Source organism: Carassius carassius, chromosome 15, assembly GCF_963082965.1.
Source record: "Carassius carassius chromosome 15, fCarCar2.1, whole genome shotgun sequence".
In the NCBI taxonomy this organism is placed as follows: Eukaryota; Metazoa; Chordata; class Actinopteri; order Cypriniformes; family Cyprinidae; genus Carassius; species Carassius carassius.
In genome coordinates, this window is record NC_081769.1 from 29,957,758 (window position 1) to 29,965,914 (window position 8,157).

Sequence of the window (8,157 nt, forward strand, 5' to 3'; positions counted from 1 at the left end):
TTGGCCCTTCTTCTTTTACTGTTTATGGTGAAGACGCGGGAAACCGAGATCAGTTAAGGTCTCTTGTATCTCTTCGTAAAAAAAAAAAAAAAAAAAAAAAAAAAATATATATATATATATATATATATATATATATATATATATATATATATAAACCCTCCAAATCACTATTGATCGATTTGCATTAGTCATTGTGTTACAGAAGTATTAGTATTATTTAGACCAAGTATTTAGACAAAGTATAATTATTACAATTATTAACCATACTACAAATACTAATGAACACCAGTTGTATCATTGATTATTATATTATTTAGGCATATATTACAAATAACAGGATAAAAAACTTAGCAACATAGAACATAGCAAACATAGAAAACTAATGAAAAATGAATAACATATTAAAAGGTCGTAGACATTTTTAATAATGATTTTTTTAATCGTTATAAAATATATCATCAGCTATACATTACACATTGTATGTGTGATCTATATATAAAATGAATACGGTCTGTTATTTTGCTCTATCACTGAGGACATAGGATTTTTTTATAATGTTATAGCAAACGTAAATCTGGCTAACTTTGCAATAAGGCTTATTTAAAAACAAAAAATAAAATATACGAGACAGATTTATCCTCCTGATTGAATTTTTTTTTATTATTATTATAAGTAATAATTAGGGAATTTAGACTTGAATAAAGCTTGTTTTACCTTGACAGCAGGGGGCACTATAGACTAGCACTGCCACAAAAACTGTGAGGCTACAGAAGAGTCCAGATGTGTTGAAGTAGGTATCTCACTAATTTATTCAGTCATTTTTTTGGAGGTGTACATTTCCAATTCCGTGTTATTCTTTCATGGAGATGCTTTCCCCTTTTCAAAGAGAAACAATATGCAATATGGTGGGCAAAACAGACTTGTTGTAAAACGTAGAGTAAACTTTCTCTCAATGCTCAATTTCTACTCACCTCCATCACCTTCTATACTTATACATTTATAAATTCTAACACCATCTCACATCCGCTGTCATTTCCTTCTTAGGTTTCTGTTTAATATGTTGTTTAAGTGTTAAAAATCATCAGTAGAGTTTCACTCAATAAACATTATGGACGTAGACTAAAATCATATCAAATATACCAAACAAACATATTTAATACAACAACAGATTTAGGGAAGTTTACCACCGTGGAACAAGGATATCCATTTACTGATGCAAGATGAAGTATATTAGGCCTGTTGTGGAGTAAGACTGAAACTTACTGATGCATATAAAAAAGTTTTCTTCTTAGATAAAATTGCTGAAGGGAGAAAACATGTTTTATATCAACATATTATTGCAGCTGCTTTTTCCAGGTGAGTTTTGTATTTAATTTTTATTTAATTATTATTTGTAGATGTTATTGACTAAATAGATTGAGAATTAGAGATTATCAGAACTTTTGATTCTATATGATAATACTCAATTTAAGGCAAATATATTTCTGCTGTAATTACTGCTCAATAAAATATTTAAGAGTTTGGTATAATTTAATAAATCTATTTCATTTTAGAAATCCCACAACTTTTCCATGTTTGGATTTCACACGTTTAAAATTACCATCTTTCCTAGAAATGATAGTTGTTGAAATAGTTGTTGTTGAAATTTTTTAGCTGATTTAGCTTATTTTGACGTTTCTTTTGTCAAATTTGTAATAATTTTAAGCCATTTTGTGACCACTAAACAGTTTGCTGCTTTACATTTTGGTCAGATCTGGTCACCAATAGTCTTTAAGAATCATCATTTTAAATCTAGACTCCAAAAAAGTGCTTGTGGGTGAAGAACAATGAGTATTAGTGACTTATAGAAATCTTAACAAACAATTTTTTGTGTGTTTAGCTGCTGTAGCTTCATGGTCAGTTTCATACAACCCTTTCTTCCCAGGGGCGTAGCCATCTTTTCAGAAGTGAGGGGGACAGAAATTACACACAAATACATACATTATATATATATATATTGTAAGAACAAATTGTATATTCTTGCCTTCGAGATCACAAATATAATTTTGGTTCAGGTTGGGTTATCTGAGCAGAGAAGAGCAGGTACCCGGGAACAAAAAATGAGTCACACAAGTGGTGCAGTTCATTCTAAGCTCAACTTTATTGTACAAGGGGTGTTACTTTTATAGGGAAATGAAACAATGGAAATTCTGGCAAATATTAGATGAACAAGCATAGCATAGCATATGTTTCTTGATTATACTTTCGTAAATAGTAATCATATGTGATATATACCTTCAGTTAGTATTCATTTTGTTATACAATTTTCAGAATAGGAATAAAAATGGTTAGTATAACTCTTAATCAGGATTACACACGTATATCTGATTCAATTTTCAGGCTCTAACTCATAAGTATGCACATAATCATCTCCAGTAGAGCTATCAGCATCTGTTGGAAAATCCTCAGTTTCAATCACATTCATCTCCAGTCGCTCAGGGACCCTAACAAAGGTCTGTACTAGATTGGATATGTGTACCATTGCTTGATAGGTATCTCTTGTGGTGAGCGCTGTAACAGAACGCATTATAGAAGTACTAATACATTGCATCACACACTGTGCTAGTAGCAGAAGAATCACTATTAGTATAACAACAGGTACAACAGTATGTAGAATCCAAGTTCCACATCCTCCCCATAGGCCACTGAGCCAGTTCAGCCAGGAATCATCTGTCTTGGGGTCTGGAATGGATTCTCTCATCTGGTCCACAATGTTGGTGATGTTATCTGAATTATCTGGAATGTAAAAACAACAAGATACTCCTAACACTTTACAAACTCCTCCCTGCTGCGATGTCAAAAGGTTGAGGACAAGTCTGTTTTAAACTACTGCTTCTCTCATCTTTTTCAGTTCCTCTGTTATTAAACCTAATGCATGAGTAGTATCATTTTCCAACGACAAGACTTGCCAAGCTAAACCATTGATTTTGTTTAAAGTAACCGAGGTTCCTACTCCTGGAAAGAAACTGGCTATGGACCATCCCGCATTTTCCCATGGGGTTGTCCAGAGCGTAGCTGTCTTATACCCATTGTATCTATCAGGCATACCTCTCTTTTCCGTCTGTGTGATGGTGCCTGACTATCACAGGTATCCATATCTTTACGTGTCAATACGGTAGTTCCTGTGGAGAGTAGAGCTGGATAACAACATCCACGCCATTCTCCTTCATCCAAATGGTAATAAGCCATTCCCCCACAGGTCCAAATTATACCTGGGGAGCTATCAAGATAAGAAAACGACCACATTTTTTTCAGCATTTTTTGATGAATAGAAGGATCCAAAGATTAGCATTTATGTGAAATAAAAAGCTTTCGCAACATTATACACTATTCCATTCAAAAGCTTAGAGTCAGTATAATTTTATTTTGTTTTGTTTTTTAGCAAGGATGATCCTTTTACAAAAAGGCATCATTTTACAAAATATTTATATTTCAGATAAATCTTCTGAACTTTCTATTCATCAAATAAACCTTAAAAATATTCTACTCAGCTGTTTTTAACTATATATCATAATAAGCTTAAATATCATAATAAGTTTTTTTTTGTGTGTGTGTGTGTGTGTGTGTGTGTGTGTGTGTGACTGGAGTAATGATGCAAAAAAAAATCAGCTTTGAAATCTCAATAAATTACATTTTGAAATATATTAAAATAGAAAAGTTATTTTAAATAGGCTAGTAAAAATATTTCAAAATTTTACTGTTTTGCTGTACTTTATCAAATAAATGCAGGCTTGGTCAACAGAAGATACATCTTTATAAAACATTAACAAGCTTACTGTTCAAAAACTTCAGACTGATAGGATACTATAGGCAACTTTAATTTTTTCTCTAATTTCTAGCTTTTAATTGACTTAGAAATCTATAACCGCTGGATATTAACAAATAATAATGATTTGTTTATATACTACAAACACTTTTTCCTGGTATGATTTTCTGCGCGAGAGCGCCCTCCGGCTTCGAGTATGAATGAAACACACACTGCAGGAGAGTTTAGCGCTCTGTGATGTACGTCTCGCCTTCTAGGTCCAAATAAAACATCAGATCATGCGCAAACTATCCTCTTTTTTTTAGTTTAAATTTTAATTTATTCACACCAGCTCTTGAAAACCTCTATACGAACACACTTGACCGAAAAAGTGCGGGGGACGAATTTCCGTGTTATCAATAGTGGGGGGGACACGTCACCCGCGTAATCTACGCCCGTTTCTTCCGCTTTGAAACATATTCCTCTGGAGGAAAATACACTGAATGGGGTGGTATAAAGCTCACTGTAGCAGGTAAATGAAAGGCTATAGTTGTTCAATAAGAAATAATAAAGAAATAATAATTCAATAAAATATAAGCAATTCATCTCCAGCATACACTTTTTTTGTGATATAGTACAAGAGCCATTTTGGTTCCTCAAAGAAACTTTCAGTGAACAGTTCTTAAAAGAACCCCTTTTTCTTACTGTTGAAAACATTTGAATAATCTGAATAATATGTTTTCCACTATAAAGGACCTTTTGAGCAATGGAAAGGTTCCATGGTTGTTAAAGGTTCTTCATGGAACCTTCAATGCCAATAAAGCATGGGATGCTGGTGTTGGTGTAACCTCTTTTTCGTTTTTAAAAGTTTTTTGGTTACATTTCATTAATCTGCATTACCTTTAACAGTTCTACCTTTTAGAGCAACAGTAAAAACAAAAAAGGTGAATGAACACATCCATGAAGGAAACCCTGTGGCACTGACATGCAGCACAGAAAACTGCATCCCAACACAAGAGCTATTTGCCTGGTTTAAAAACCAACGTCTGATTCCAGAAGCCACTGGCAGGGTGCTCCAAATCACCTCTGTCTCTCACAATGATTTTGGCTACTACTCCTGTGGTCTGAAGAACACCCGCACAGCTTCAGCAGATGAAATATTGCTTGATGTAAGATGTACGTTCACATCTCTGGCTTGTCTGTCATTTAAAGCACATCAGCTTTGTTCAAAAACCTGGTGAAGTGCCTTTTAAGGCATCATAAACACAAAATATTATTCAGCACATCAGTTTTTAATACTGAGAATAAGAAGAAATGTTGCAGCAAATCAGCATATTAGATGATTTCTAAAGGATCATGTGACGCTTAACCCTGGAGTAATGGCTACTGCCACATTTTAAAATATATAATAATATAAAACACTTATTTTAAACTGTACTGTCTGTGCATCATATGCATGTCTAGTAGAGTAAGATGCTGCATTTGAAATTGCTACAGACCTCTATGTCAAATAAGCTCCATGAAATGAGGAAGCTGGGTGATTTCAGGAAATTTCACTTATCCACAGTCAACGGTTTTGATGCAACATCTGCAACACCGCATGTTAAAGTTTCATAGTTCTCTTGCAAATACAGATCCTGTTGCTTCTCCCCACAGATAGTCCAAAGAACGTCAAAATATCAGTTTTGCCATCTGGAAAGATACAAGAAGGAAACTCGCTGACTCTAATCTGCAAGAGCAATGCCAATCCTGCAGTGACAAACTACAGTTGGTTTATGATCAAAGAAGCATACGTCTCTTATATAGGATCAGATCGTGAATTCTCCATCAAATCTGCCAGTCAGAAGGATGACGGACAGTACTTATGCACTGCTTAAAAATGACATGGGTTCTCAAAACTCTACAGTCACGGCACTGAAAGTTGAAGGGAATTGTGAAATTGTGCTCGAAATGGAATACTAGCTTATTGCTAACTGAATATTATGCAGTAACCTATAATACAGATCCAGTTGTTCTGACGATTTGTGCTACCCTGTCAGAATTCACTACCTCCCATTAAAACAGATGGTAGTATAATTCGATGGCGAAAAGTGCTACTTATCTGATTTTGCTTCCAGCATGATATTAATAAGGCGTAAGGCTTTACATGTACACCTACTCCAACCCTAAAGTAGCATAATCTGATAGTATTATTTGTTAGAACACCAGTGGTGTATGAAAAATATCACGTGAGTGGCATTGTTTCCATTTATAGTTCAACTTTGAGTAAAAAGTTATGTTTTATAACATCAGTAATGTTAAATGTGACTGGTTCATGACTCACACATGGAAAATACATCATTATACTGCACATGGGAAGGACCAAGGGAAGTCGTGGCCTAATGGTTAGAGAGTCAGACTCCCAATCGAAAGGTTGTGAGTTCGAGTCCTGGGCCGGCAGGAATTGTGGGTGGGGGGAGTGCATGTACAGTTCTCTCTCCACCTTCAATACCACGACTTAAGTGCCCTTGAGCAACGCATCGAACCCCCAACTGCTCCCTGGGCGCCGCAGCATAAATGGCTGCCCACTGCTCTGGGTGTGTGTTCACTGCTCTGTGTGTGTGCACCTTGGATGGGTTAAATGCATGGCACAAATTCTGAGTATGAGTCACCATACTTGGCTGAATGTCACTTCACTTTCACATTTTGGAAAATACTGTGTGCATACATAAAGCTTGCATAAGACATAGTAAGTAAATGATGCAATTCTAAACAAAGTTTACACAAATTATTTCATTTTTGTTTTTTTTTCTATAGTGCCCAGTCATCGAATTTCTTCCTGACTGCAGCAGCTGTGTTTTTGTTTCTAATGGCTGTACTTACTGTCATGTTTGGTCTCATTATAAGGTGAGTGGATGCACAGCATGTGATAATGTTGGAATGCTGAGAGAACATAAACGTGAACTGATTACATGAGTTTGTACTGTGTGGAAATGACTCTACACATTACACAAGCCTTCGATGACTTCCCCATCATCACTTACTGCATTTATTATTGCAGTTCTGATTTCACTATCGATGGGCCAGGCAAACATGGAATCAGTTTACGCAAATCTTGCACTTACTAAATAATAAGTATTAGTAGTATTCTGAGCATTCTAAGTTATTACATCTTACATCTTTACAGGAGGAGGAAGCAGTTTACATCAAAGAAGCAGCCCACAGAACAGGTATCAAAGACGTGAACAGTTCATCTCATTTTAAATGAACAAGGAATTATAATTGCGCACTAAATCAATACTAGTGATTTTTCATTTCTGATCAGACACCTGCAGTCACTGTCAAAGAGGAGATCTATGAGAACCTGAGAAAATCGGAGGACAACCTTATCACAAATGTGCTATATGTAGATTTAAGGCTTGTTTCCTCAACCTCAGACAGGTAATGATAAAATAATGTTGTAATGATGCTTATTTGAGGGAGAAAAGCTGTGCAATTGATTCATAAACCCCTAGAATTGGCTGTGGTTTTTTTTCACCGTTTTCTATAAACAATAACAGGCCTTTTCTTTTAATTTCTTTTGTTTTGTAGACCACGTTGCCAAAATCAAGAGAACGACACCGGGATCTACAGCCTTTTTAACTACAAACACTGAATGATGAATCCTAGCATTGTGAATAATGAGCTTTAACAAGCAGCTGTTGAATGTATTTAATCTCTTTTTATTTAAAAAAATCTCATATGTCTATAGTTGCGAATGCATTTATATTGAGTACAAAATGACTATAGAGACACTCTATATAATGAGTATGGAAGCATTAAAGAAATAATTTACACAATGTACAGTAAAGATCAAAAAGTATTAATAAATCTATATGTACATCTTTCTGCAGGCATCTGTATTTACATCCACATTTAATATTCACTTGACCAAAATGTTCATACATGGTGCATAAATGTAACAATATATGAAGTTGAAACAAATACAATTCAAAGTAATATCTATATCTAACTCAAACAGTTATTCTTATCTTTACAAAAGGCATTATCGTTCACATTAAACATTCCAAATCCATTGGACATTTCCTTTCAACTGTTGATATTATACAAGCTACAAGCATATGTTAAACACACAATAAATTAACACTACACTAGTGATGCTATTATTCTATGATATTATGCTCCCATTAGGACAGTAATATTACTAATATTAGCTGCATCCTGCTTTTATCTGCTCACTCCTGAACATACATTCAGCTCAAGCAGCATTTGTCATGTACAGTATTTACAGTGCTGGATCACACTCATACTCATAATACTCCTACATTTCCATGTAGTACAATCACAATTGAATAAGTATAATCGTTTTCCTGAAAATAACTGTCATCTTTTAT

At 34.6% G+C, this 8,157-nt stretch overlaps 1 pseudogene; it reads left to right on the plus strand.

Moving 5' to 3' along the window:
* The first annotated feature begins 2,726 nt into the window (after positions 1-2,726).
* Positions 2,727-5,978, plus strand: LOC132157952 (B-cell receptor CD22-like; annotated as a pseudogene).
* The last annotated feature ends 2,179 nt before the right edge of the window (positions 5,979-8,157 follow it).